We start from the raw sequence: 14,116 nt of genomic DNA, 5'->3' as shown, positions 1-14,116 counted from the left end.
TTTTTTCTCTCTTTGAGCACAGTCAATGTCATCTTGCTGTTTTATCTTGTATCATAATTTAAACCATGGTGCAAATATTAGCTTGATTACTAAGGTACTCCAAGAGAAAGCAGAAAATACTTTTTCCCAGGAAAACTAAGTTAAACCTAAGGCTAAATATATGTACTTTGTGTTTGTTTTTGCGTTTTATCTACTTATTGCTGTTTATCTCAGATTCGCGTGTCAATACTGAACAGTTTTCATTTGATCCTATTTAATTTTAATTGAAATATCATACAATATTCCCTACACCAGTCATGATATAGAAGGGTGCTGCAGAGCGTCGTGTAGAGGTGTATAGTTGTGTAAAATGACAATATATTTATTAAACCGAAATTAATAGTTAAAAGTAACTGTTTTAGAATGATACAGCAAGTGGCTTCTCAACCTTTAATAATTTGTTATCAGCCGTTCCAAATTGCAGTGCAGATTAATCAGAATCAGAATGAATGTGTCCAGGTTCGGATAATTAGAAGTCAGTAATTTAAAAAAAGTTAAATTGTTCAAGGCACAATTTTAAAAAAACAGACACAGTTTGGAAATGAATGGGATCCGAAAATCTGTAATGTACCAGAGTCCTAGCTCTTTTACAATGAGATCAGACTCACTAAGAGAAGGATTCTGTTCCACCTGGTTGAAGTTTGTATAATTATTAATCTCAACTGTTCTGGATGTGGTATTGATATTGTGGTATTATTTCCTGACCATCGCCACTCTAAATCAACTGCAGCACCACAGCAAAATGGCTAGTTAATTGAAACTCCTCGCGTTGACTTGCAAACGACAGTCGATGGCCGGGAATGGCTCGCTGCAGTCTGAGATGCAATCAGCTTAAAAAACAAAACAATACCGTTGACGGTGTGAACGGTCTTGTTCACTGGGTGCACCTATCTTATGATTTACATATTTAAACAAAACTTGTGCATTGTTCATTCTTTTCGCAGGCGAAAAAAAAATCGTATGTATGTGTTGTTCCTGTAAATGAGATCTTATGTCGTGCAAATGGTCAGAGTATAATTACACAATTGAACCCCCCCCCCCCATCAAAGGAAAAGTTAAGATCTCGCTCCCCACCCCAGTTGCCCTTGCATATTTTCCCAGCAAGTGTCCTAAATGCCTTTGAAAAAAAAGCATGCACTGGAAAAGTGACGATTTGCCCCTTTAGAGCTAATTATCATTCTTAATAAGCATTAAAGGAATGAGACGGCGTTGCTGGTATTACAGGCTAATTCCGCCACTGTTCAAGGTGAGACAAAGCATCTTTAGGACAGAGGCTTCGACCGAGAAAGCAAGGCTCTTGATTTCGGTAGGAGATTTTGTTTCCTGAGCGCAGCACGGGGTGGGGTGGATTGGTTTGATTGATTGGCAGCTGTCAGTCAATCCAAGATGATGTTGAAGAGGCCCGGAAAGGCAGGGTCAAAACTTCACATTCACTCACTTAAAAGCTCCGGAGCTCTCCTCTACATATCGACCCTCTCCGTGTCACTTTGCATTCTTCCTGTTGCTGCAGTTAGTTCTGTTTTACTTGTGTTACTAACCGTCTACCTCATGTTCTAGCACTCCAAGTGATCCCAGTGTGGGCTGGACTCTTTCTCTCCTTAAATGCCTTCACCTATTTTATGTCTGTCTTATTCAGGAATGTCCAAAAAAAACAAATACTGTTTTTAAGAAAAAAAATTGATTGGAATAGTCTCTCAGTAAAAACATATAACAACCGAAAAAACATAAATTGTCAACAGTCCAGGTATCAAATTTTAAAATCTAAAAATAAAGAATTGAAAAAGCTAGAAGTTCCACTTCTGCCAGTAGATTAATGCCTCGACTGACCAAAGACATTGCAGAGGTAATTGTATGCAATGGTATATGTTGTATAGTGGCTAAAGATGAAACTCTATTTAGATAGCTTAAAAAATATACAATATCCCAATTCATCTGCTATGTAACTGAGCGAACAATGCTCTTGTTATGAAATTACTAGCCATTTATAGTGAAATAGACCAACATTAATCTGTAAGGGACAATAGAATTGTGCCTTATAATATTTAGTGGAAAGATGATCAAGACGCAGCGATTTAGCTCCCTCTTTGATATGATTGGTGAAAGGATACTGGCCGGTGGCAAGCTGAATGGGAGTAAAGTGACACCGTGCGGGAGCAGTACTTCATGGGGCAGCAGCATGTGAAAGTAGTGCCAATGGGAAAGTAGTACAGGTGCAAGTGAGGCCTGTGAGGTGCACAGAAATCCCCAGAGTTTAAATGCAAAAGCACCACCCACGGATATACGGGCTTATGTGTCGACAACTTGCACTTCAAATGGTGAAAAAATAGTTTTTCAGATAGTCGTTGGGACATTTATAAACTGGAGCCTCAGCACACAGTGGCAAGTTGTGCCTCCTTTGCACCTTACAGGATAGCCAACTCTTCCTGTGCTGGGGAGGGTTTTAAATTTAATCAGATGAAAATGAATTGAAAGAAAAATGTTATAACTGCTTTGATCATTTATCTATATGTACTAATAATGGAGATAGGTGACTTTAATAACCTTAAAGTGCAATGTGCAGTCTTTTATTCAATCATAAAACATGTTGGAACATTTGTTATAACCATGACAGAAACCAGTGCCTCTAGTCATAAAGTGCCTAATCTGTTTTTCCTCTCATTTTGTTAACCGCATATTTTTAAAAGTCTTCATTCCAGCTTAGCTGTAGGAAGTTTCGGTCCATTTCAAAAGATATTGTCGGCTTCAAATTAGGCTCCCAACCCAAAGTAGTAGCACAGGGGATATATTGGATTAGGCGGTCTATGTTTCTATCTATGTTTCTAAGAATCACTCTCAGTCGATGACGAGAACACAGTATTTGCTCTTTGCTTTACTTGTCTCTCCACTCTTGTTTCTCTCCTCTCCACTCCTCCTCTGAAGGCGGTGACTTTAGCCTCCAGTAACTGACCCAAGCGACCATACACCCTGTGTCAATGTTGATGGTACAAGCTAGAAATTCTGTTGCGCCCTGTTTTGGGGCGATAATGTTTGAAATCTCCAGAAAGTATCGGCGGGCGATAATCTTTTTTTGCTCCCTGGAAATTCAGCTTTATCGCTCCAAGAGGGAAGTGGAGCGCTAAATCAAGCGCTAACCACTTCTCTTAGGGCACTAAAGTGCGAGAGCGGGCGGTAGCGGCAGAGCGCTGAGCAATGTGGAGCGCATTGGTAACGGCATCAGAGGTTGCTTCCCTCGCTTAAAGGGAAGGGCCAATGGGTGTACAACTTCTCAGCATTTCTGCGTTGCCAGGCGACCTGCGTGACTGCCATTACAGCCCCAAACACTCTCGGAGAGCGGAGGGCTTGGACATCGCGCAGTAGTGAAGAGTTAAAAACTTTCAGCCGGCACCAGACTAGTGCAAAGAATGAAGTTTGGCCTCCCTAAAAACCGTGACCTTTAATTAGCGATCCCCAAGTGGCCAGCCGAGGTGACCACGCCTTCTCTTCCTGCCGTTGTTGACGCCGGGCGATGCAGCAGGGGGCGGGGGGCAATTTCACATCCAGGGCGGTAACGGGACGCTGGCGTCGCAATCTGCTAGGTGCTAGAGGACCAGGCGGTAAGTGTTAACGCCAGCACTAAACTGGCGGGGAAGTTTGCAGGTGTCGCTGAACCTGCCGCGCCTGGTCGTTAACCCCATAGCGCCCTGTTACCCTCCCCAGGCGCTAACGGGAGGTGCAAAGCAGCCGAATTTCTCTCCGTTAGTGTTGTCAGGTTATTCATCTGCCAGGGCATCACATGGAAAATTCTGTCCTCACTTGACACCCACATCTATGCCCTTCCACTAAATACCAATCAGGAGCAGGAACCCCGGCTGATTTGACCCCTTGCAAACCCTGCCGTGACCTCAGCTGAGAACAGCTAACTCGGGCGAGACTGGGAATCGAACCTGGGGCCTGGGGACACTCGGCTCCACGCTGGTAAAACGGCTGAGCCACCAGACCAGCTCCCCAATGCACCGCTTTCACATTGCGCCGAGTGTTCAGCATGAACTGTATCTCGTCGCTTCCTCCATTCCTTGAGGTGTCAATCGGTGATGGTCAATAACACCTAATGGAGGGCTGCTCCTGATCCAGTTTCTTTTGGTGATGTGTGCTTTGAACTGTGCTTTCCTCTTTTTAAAAAAAAATAAGGTTCCTTTCGTATATGCGTAAATATTGTCACATGATTGGGAAAAGAGGTTAACAAGGCTGCCTTTTCTGGACTGTTCTAGTTTATCACCGTACTGTGTGATATTTATTCTAGGTATGCGGGTTTCATATCAGAGATGTTAATTTGATAGTCTTATACTTCATAAATTTCAGTAAGAAAATTATATTTTCACAGAATAACTAATAAGAGGACACCACACCTAACACCCAATACTGCCGAGCTTAATAGTTCAGCCACTAGTGTAGTTAGTTCCCCCCTCTGCGTAAAAATAAATAAGAATATTGGACATCGAAACACACACATGCGGAGTCTGGATTTTATTTCAGTCACGAGAAAGAGCTGCATAGCCCACTTGTGAAACAAAATACACATTCCAGGGCCTATCATGCAATGTGCTGCACCAGTGTTGACAAATTCCCCGGAGTATCCGTGTTTTTCTGTATTGCAAACACTTCAATTCCAGTTTGTGCTCTTCCTGCTATATTAATTCTGTGTTATCTATCTCTAGTAAATGTATTATTTAACTATACAAAAACTTATAAATTGACTGGTAATGTGGTTGAACGAGCAGCTGCTCTCCACCAGTTACTCTCCACTCCTTTCAGCAATGTGACAGTTATTAAATAAAAAAATAAATGAAAAATACAGTGGTTTAAACCGCATTATGTCCTGCTCTCTCCAGGCACCCCCCCCCCCCCGCCCCTTTATTCTGCTCTTGTTATATTCTGTAGGTTACTGTTTCATTCCAAAAGACAAATCACACGTACATGGGGTTTTAGCTTCGTCCGACATTGCCAACAAGTCAGCATCTGATGCCGTCTGAGCTGATGTGATACGGCTTAAGCCATTCTAACACCACGGCCTTCCTTCTCAACATGTTTGCGGGATTTTCGATATTGGTTAAAATGCAGGCCAGTGACCTCTTGAGCGTTCTGCTGTGCTCTTGCTGCTAACATCGGGATTGGGAATAATAGCAGGATGAGTAAAAGTTAATTTTTGCACACTTTCTCTCCAGTTAAAAGGTAGTGAGTGCAGCGAGTGGTGATGGAGAGGAGTGGGAGTGGGGGCAGATGGAGGTTGAGGAGAGGTTGGGTCAGTGGCCTATCAGGAACTGATGATAGAGACCAACTTGTGCAGTGCACTATAATTGTATCTCAATGTGTTACATAAGTGAGTTTCGTCAATTCGCATCAAAACATAAAATCCAGCAGCATCTTCATGTCCAGTACCAGGTTCTAAGTTGTTAAGTTCAGAAACAAGGCAGTTTACAAAGTAGGTAGTCTGTCTTGCTGGCCTACTATAAAATAATCCAGTGCTTTTTATCAGAATAACTCAGTACTGAACACAGGCAGTGGAAATCTGGAACTCTCTTTTTTAAAAAAAAACTGTTGAGGCTGGAGGTAAATTGAAAATGTCAAAATTGAGATTGATAGATCTTTGTCAAGGGTTATGGGGAGCGGGCAGGGAAGTGGAGTTGAGGCCAAGATCAGATCAGCCAGGTTCTTATTGAATGGTGGAGCAGGCTTGAGGGGCCAAATGGCCTACTCCTGCTCCTATTTCTTATGTTCTTATGTCAGGCAAGGGTATTAAGGGTTATGGAACCAAGGGCGCGTAGATGGAGTTAAGATACAGATCAGACATGATGTAATTGAATGGCCAAACTCCAGGCTCGACGGGCTGAATGGCCTCCTCCTGTTCCTACGTTGCTTCCTGAGTTCTTACCTGAACACCTGAAAAAATCTTTAATTACTCTGAAAACCTGTGTTGCACAACTTGGCCAAATTGTTTCAATAACTGAACTGTGCAATCTCTTTAGAGAAATTATATTGGAACAACTTAAAGTCTCTGTAAGCAGGGAGTGCAACGATTTTAACTTGTGTTCCAAAGTCTTGGTCACCTCGGATCTCACTTGGCTGCAGGGAAATGACAGGGTTAAGTGGACAATGGGAATTCCTGTTGTAATTTTCTTCCCAACATGGGAGTGGAATTTTGCTGCTAGTGATAGAGGTCCAAGATACTGGGCTGAAATATCCCAGAGTCATCACACTTCAACAACATACTGATGCCAAAGACAAGCAGGAAACAGATCAGCCATTGGTGTCCTACAACATTTTGATACCGTTTATAAATATGTAACTTTTTATAAAAGGCTGTCTTCATTTATTACCGCCATAAAAATGCATTATCAGCAGGACTTTGAGATCTCAAACCCTTTCTATTCTCTCGTCCTTTTATTGTTCTCTTCTTTGCACAAATATGGTGAAATTGGCATCTTTTACTGCGCATCAAAAGTCCAATCTGCACATAGTCATATCTACGCAGAACATTTGAGGTCTTGTAAGAAAAACTTGACTGACAAATACTAATTCATAATCATCGAAAGCAGTTGGTTTGCTGACAGAGTTTTCAAAGAAACGTACACATGAAATTACATTTTATTTTTTTATTTAAAGCTTTATATTTGTATCGTGCCACCCATGCAATGAATCAACTTTGTGGTGCAGCGACTGTTGTCATGTGAGCGCGTGTGGTAGCACACAGCATGATCCCACAGGCGTGGTGAAGTGAGTGACCACGTAACCTGTCTGTGGCTGAGGGCGGCCTGTAGCTCTGTGAATATGGCTGTGTGATCGTCATGGCTCACCTTGAGCTCACCAGCTGACTTTACATGATCCAAGCCCAGGGAGGACCTTGAGCTCACCACCTTCTGCCTCAGAGACAAGAGCACTGCCACTGAGCCAAGCTGCCACTCGAAGCAATGGGGTGGGAGAGCGGCTCAAGGGAAGGGAAAGGGTGCATCTCTTTAAATAGATTGTCCTGGTGGGAGACCTTCACTCTGTAGATAGAGTCTATGTTGGGTTTTGTCGGCTCCCACCTATCCAATGGGTGCAAATTAGCCCATAAAACGGGAAACGATCGCGAAATTCTGAGACCGAGCTTAAAATTGAGCCAACGGGGATGAAACTTCAGACCCATTTCTAAAAATAATTTCTGTTTGTCGGACAGGCAGCCTGCGACAGTTTTTGTAACAGGGCAGACAGCCGGGGTCCCATCCCCCAACACATAGGGTGGCAAGTACGTAAATGTACTCCATCTATCTCCCAATGGCTGTGATGTGACTTTAATCACTCCGATATCGTACGGTGTGAGCCACCAAAAGCTGCTGTTGCCATTAAACCATAAATTCAACTTTTAACATAGCAGACATATCTTAACCACAAGTTAATGAATCTTCTGTGAGCATGCCATAGATACAGCACTAACAAAACTGAAGATACATTACTTCAGCCTTCCTTAATCAACAGAAGAACAAATAAGATTTAAAAGAGAAAAGTTTTTTTTCTGTCCAATTTAAAATACGATTTCATTTCACCCCAGTTGCCGAGAGTCGTTCCATTTAATATTAATTCCGAATGTTTGCATTGCTCAAACAGTTATGTTGCTCATTGTCTTAAATGGTCATTTGAAACCGCATCCTTTGTACACTTGGCGAGGTCTAATTGTACCAGCTTGGAGTGTGAGGCAGGTTCATGTCTCCTTTCACTAATATGGGCTCCAGCTTGCCGGGATCCCCGATGGTCTGCTAACAGAATCTGAAATGTGGTCCTACGTGACAATTATTCAACAATCTTGTCGTGTTGAGGTTATATCGCTTGGTGAAACAACCTCCGAGAGTCCTGAAGTTTAGGGAATATAAAAGAAAGACTTGCATTTATATAGTGCCTTTCACGACCACCGGATGTCTCAAAACGCTTTACAGCCAATGAAATACTTTTGGAGTGTGGTCACTGTTGTAATGTAGGAAACACAGCAGCCAACTTGCGCACAGCAAGCTCCCACAAATAGCAATGTGATAATGACCAGATAATTTGTTTTTGTAATGTTGGTTGAGGGATAAATATTGGCCCAGGACACCGGGGATAACTCCCCTGCTCTTCTTCAAAATAGTGCCATGGGATCTTTTACGTCCACTTGAGAGAGCAGACGGGGCCTCAGTTTAACGTCGCATCCCGAAAGTAGGCACCTCCGACAGTGCGGCACTCCCTCAGTATTGTCCCTCCAACAGTGCACCACTCCCTCGGCACTGCACTGGAGTGTCAGCCTGGATTTTTGTGCTCAAGTCCCTGGAGTGGGACTTGAACCCACAACCTGTTGACTCAGAGGCGAGAGAGAGTGCTGCCCACTAAGCTACGGCTGACATATGGTAGGTAAAGAGGGCATCACCCTTAGTGTTGCCAACTCCTGTTTCAGTGAATTCATTTAGAGGATTTTGTGCCTGAGACTTTTTTCACTGCAGCATGCGGTTAATTCGGTCAGTCGGTGGGGCCCCCACCAGGTTTTTATGCTGTTGAAGCTTCAATGGGTAAATCAGACTTAAAAAAAATCAAATTTTTAATTTAGGAATATTGCAAGTTTGTACGATTAATAAAAGTAAATGAAGATGGGCGCTTGTGGGTGGAACACTGATGTGAACCGTTCGGCTCAGCCTGGTGTTTCCTCGCACGACCCATTCCCAATCTCGGCTCTGCCAATGGAAGAAGTGCTGAGCGAAGGTTAGGCTGCAAGATGAGCAAGTCACCTGTTGGGTTCTCCAACGCAGACAGGTATAGGTATTGGTGGAGGCCTTCCTGCAGTCACCTGACTACTCAATGGCGAAATACTTGGAAGAACTGCGACATACGGAATGTATTCCTTATAGAGAACCCCACAGTACAACCTGAAGGATCAAACCTTCCTCGCAAACAGTGGACAACCATCAACCGCCTCAGAACCGGTCACGGTCGATGCTGCCACCTTCTCCATAGGTGGAAGATTAAAGCCTTCCCATCCTGCGACTGTGGAGCTCCTAATCAGACCCTGGAGCACATCATCGAGCACTGCCCTCAGAGGGAATTCACAGGCAGCTTCCGAGATATCCACGCTGTTACACCGGAAGCTTTGGCCTGGATATCCGACTGGGATATTGACCTTTTGATTTGCTTTGCTGCTACCATACGGAAGAAAAAGGAGAAGAAGACCACCTGACTACTTGCCTAGTTTGGGAGGGCATAAAAAAATTGGGGAGAAAATACAATTAAAAATGGCATTTCTTTTAGGTTTGCTGAATCAGGCCCAATCATGTTAGCAGGGAATCTGACATGGACAAATGATTCATATACTTTAGCAGAGCAACACACACACATGTGTTCTGCAGGGTGGTGTCCTTTAATTGTGGTGAAAAGGTATGTAATATGCTTCCAAACCTAGACCATGTTTACTATCCTACTGTAATGTTCACAATTGTAATGTAGCCACTGAGTCAGGAGGCAAGATTGGGGGAACTGCAAATTTGTACAGACCACCAAGAGTGCTTAGGATTTTAAAAGAGTCATTATGAGGGAATGGAGTGGGCTGAAATAGAAGTTGGTTGATAATTCAGCTCTGGGCCACTTGGGCAGGGGTATTCACTGAAGTTTATCACTATCTGCGCTCCACTAATTCTGGCCTCTTGAGCATCCCCGATTTTAATCGCTCCACTATTGGTGGCCGTGCCTTCAGTTGCCTGGGCCCCAAGTTCTGGAATTCCCTCCCTCTCTGCCGCTCTACCGCTCCTTCCTCATTTTAAGACGCTCCTTAAAACCTACCTCTTTGACCAAGCTTTTGGTCTTCTGTCCTAATATCTCCTTATGTGGCTCGGTGTCAAATTTTGTTTGATAATGCTCCTGTGAAGCGCCTTGGTATGGGTTTTGCTACATTAAAACTAGAGGTGATCCAAAACTCGGCTGCCCGTGTCCTAACTCGCACCAAGTCCCGCTCACCCATCAACCCTGTGCTCGCTGACCTACATTGGCTCCCGGTTAAGCAACGCCTAAATTTCAAAATTCTCATCCTTGTTTACAAATCCCTCCATGGCCTCGCCCCTCCCTATCTCTGTAAGCTCTTTCAGCCTCACAAGTTGTGAGTCACAACCCTATGAGATGTCTGTGTTCCTCAAATTTTGCCCTCTTGAGCATCCCTAATTATAATCGTCCAACCATTGGTGGCCGTGACTTCTGTTGCCTGCGCCATAAGCTCTGGATCTCCCTCCCTAAACCTCTCCGCCTCTCTACCTCTCTTTCCTCCTTTAAGACGCTGCTTAAAAACTACCTCTGTGACCACCTGCCCTAATTTCTCCTTATGTGGCTCGGTGTCAAATTTTGTTTGATAGTGCTCTTGTGAAGCGCCATGGGTTGTTTTACTACATTAAAGGCGCTATATAAATGCAAGTTGTTGGAGAGCATGCTATGTGTTTCCAGGGTGGACAAATGTATTGCCTTTAGCTGTAGTATTAAAGAGTAATTGCCAATAGTTCAGTGTTGAAGTACAGTAGTCAGGCCCCACCAATAATCAATTCTGATACAAGCAGCTTCCCTGAGGCTGCCTTGTGAAACAGTTTGTAACCAAGACCTCCGTTGGCTGCTCACACAGTCAGTAATCGCTCAGCTTGGCTTTTATTGTTTGGGTTGTTGTCCTTGGAGCAGAAAAAGGTTAAAAGGAGATTTAATAGAGTTGTTCAAAATCATGAAGGGTTTTGGTAGAGTAAATAAAGGAGAAACCATTTGCAGTGTCAGGAGGGTCGGTAACCAGAGGACACACATTTAAGATAATTGGCAAAAGAACCAGAGATGAAATGAGGAGAAATTTTTATCACGCAGCGAGTTGTTATGAGCTGGAACTCACTAGTTGAAAGGGCTGTGGAGAAAGATTCAGTAACAACTTAAAAAGGAGAATTGGATAGATACTTGAAGGGGAACATTTGCAGGGTGATGGGGAAAGGGCGGGGGGGACTATTTAGGCAAATCTTTTCTAGAGCCGGGACAGGCACGATGGTCCAAATGACCTCCTTCTGTGCTGTATCATTCTATGACCTAATAGAGGTCTTTAAAATTATGAAAGATTTTGATAGAGTGGATATAGAGAGAGTGTTTCCACTTGTGGGGAAGAGCATAACTAGAGGCCATCAATATAAGATAGTCACCAAGAAATCCAATAAGAAATTCAGAAGAAACTTTTTTATCCAAAGAGCGGTAAGAATGTGGAACTCGCTACCACAGGGAGTGGTTGAAGCGAATAGTATCGATGTCTAGCCTCCCCTTAAATGCAATCATATGAGGGAGAAGGGATTAAGGGATTATGTTGATAGAGTTAGTTGAGGAACGACAGAAGGAGGCTCGAGTGGAGCATAAACGCTGGCGTGGGCTGGTTAGGCCGATTGGCCTGTTTCTGTGCCCTATATCCGCTGATTCTATAATACTAGTCATGAGCAACAATTCTCAACAGTCCTGGCTGATTACATAAACAGCTTTGTATATATCAGATTATACAGGGTTCCCTGATAATATCGTTGCCTCTTTGAAATGAAAAGTAGTAAGGTTGTTGCACATGTAAATCTATGTTTGGCTTGGACCACTGTTTTATGTTGCAAGCAACTTTTATCTAATTTCTGCAGCCCTTTTCATATGAAGTGCGTATAAATGGAGAGTCAGCAAGCTAAATTCTATTCAAATCTACCTACACAGAGTTGTAAACATATTCTTAGAAATACAAATAATTGCCATAACCTAGGCGTGGTCCGTGCATTAATCAGTGCAGGTGTGCCTGATTTTAATGTAAAAGTCAAATGTAGGGTTAGCAGTGGGTGTTCCTGGTAAACCAGACTTCAGTATTAGCTGCAACAAGGTGCAGTAAGTCACACCTGTGCAACTGAAGCAAACCCAAACACGAGCTTCCTCGGGTAAGGCATTTTGTTGATGCATTGGAGTGGCCTGTCTCGGCTGTATCAATGACTGTCATTGGGCAGGCACTCCTCCCCGCGCTGAGCACCTTGAATCTCGTCGCCGAGAGCATGCAGAAAGCAAGTGCAGGCAGCGGAAGGAGCGTGCGGCAAACCAGACCCCCCACCCGCCCTTTCCTTCAACCACTGTCTGTCCCACCTGTGACAGAGACTGTAATTCCCGTATTGGACTGTTCAGTCACCTGAGAACTCACTTTTAGAGTGGAAGCAAGTCTTCCTCGATTTCGAGGGACTGCCTGTGATGATGATGACTCCTCATATATCTCTTCCTTTACAGGTGTTAGCTGTGGCTCAGTGGGCAGCACACTTGCCCCTGAGTCAGAAGGTTGTCAGTTCAAGTCCCACTCCAGGGACTTGAGCACATAAATCTAGGCTGACACTCCCAGTGCAGTGCTGAGGGAGGTACCGTATTTCAGATGAGATGCAAAAGATCCCATGACACTATTTTGAAGAAGAGTAAGGGAATTCTCCCCAGTGTCTTGGCCAATATCTACCCCTCATCCAGCATCAAAAAAACATGAGCACATTGCTGTTTGTGGGAGCTTGATGTGCGCAAATTAGCTGCTGTGCTTCCTACATTACAATAGCACTTCATTGGCTGTAAAGCACTTTGAGACGTCCTGAGGTCAATGAAAGGCGCTATATAAATGCAAGTCTTTACATAGGATATATGGCACAGAAACAGACCATTTGACTCAACCAGTCCATGCCAGTGTTAATGCTCCACTCAAGCTCCTTCATATGTTATCTATTATAGGCTGCTTGATATTACCATTACCTCTGGAAGGAAAGATGGATAGGGACCTTGTAGATGGTCTGGGTTACAGAATGAGCCCCAGATATGAAGAGCCAGTAGAAAACGCAGCATTGTATTGCCTCCCTTATATAAGAACATAAGAAACAGGAGCAGGAGTCGGCCATCTGGCCCCTCGAGCCTGCTCCGCCATTTAATACCATCATGGCTGATCTGATCATGGACTCAGCTCCACTTCCTTGCCCGCTCCCCATAACCCCTTATCCCCTTATCATTTAAGAAACTGTCTATCTCTGTCTTAAATTTATTCAATGTCCCAGCTTCCACAGCTCTCTGAGGCAGCGAATTCCACAGATTTACAACCCTCTGAGAGAAGAAATTCCTCCTCATCTCAGTTTTAAATGGGCGGCCCGTTATTCTAAGACCATGCCCCCTAGTTCTAGTCTCCCCCATCAGTGGAAACATCCTCTCTGCATCCACCTTGTCAAGCCCCCTCATAATCTTATATGTTTCGATAAGATCACCTCTCATTCTTCTGAATTCCAATGAGTAGAGGCCCAACTTCCTCAACCTTTCCTCATAAGTCAACCCCCTCATCCCCAGAATCAACCTAGTGAACCTTCTCTGAACTGCCTCCAAAGCAAGTATATCCTTTCGTAAATATGGAAACCAAAATTGTACGCAGTACTCCAGGTGTGGCCTCACCAATACCCCTCTCAACAACAGCCTATCCAATGCCACAGAGACGGATGAAAGCTCTTCCGACTAAGGCAGGTGAGTCTTCGAGACAGGCAGCTCTGGGGAATCAAACCCATAACTTTTTGTTAAGGAGTCAGGCGATCAAGCGTTTGAAGTGCCAGGGAACCAAGCAACAAGTGCGCTTGAATAAACATGGCGTGCCCGACCAGCTGCTTAAAATGGACCGCCTGTATTTCCGGTGCTCACAGGAAGCAAAGCGTGTCACCATTAGATCTGTATTTTAATTACTCTCAACAACCAACGTATACAACCCCAAAAAGTTGCATTATTTTTCATTCACAGCCTAAGGTTCAGCATTCTTTGAGCGCCCTTAATAATATTTGAATATTAAATTTTAATTAGAAAACAGAATAATGCCTCATTTCGGATCTTTTTAATAAACGAAGTAGAGAATTTCTAATAAAATAAACGACTTAGAAAATCAATTAGTCCTAGGTGGCGTGGTCTGTCGTTAACTCCGTGAGGACCGGAGGAGTCCCTTTACCTCATCGGGAAACAATGCATTTGATGGAAGAGGACATTCTCGCGCACTGTTGGTGAGCGAGGGAACCCAGTTGAGAACACG

General features: G+C 43.8%; 1 protein-coding gene across 4 annotated transcripts in view; it reads left to right on the top strand.

Moving 5' to 3' along the window:
* The window catches only part of casz1 (castor zinc finger 1), a 520,923-nt gene that overhangs the window by 51,527 nt on the left and 455,280 nt on the right, over positions 1–14,116 (top strand). The gene's annotated exons all lie outside the window — the stretch shown is intronic.

This window comes from Pristiophorus japonicus, chromosome 18 (genome assembly GCF_044704955.1).
Source record: "Pristiophorus japonicus isolate sPriJap1 chromosome 18, sPriJap1.hap1, whole genome shotgun sequence".
Lineage (NCBI taxonomy): Eukaryota > Metazoa > Chordata > Chondrichthyes > Pristiophoridae > Pristiophorus > Pristiophorus japonicus.
This window is presented reverse-complemented; position numbering and strand designations above follow the sequence as displayed.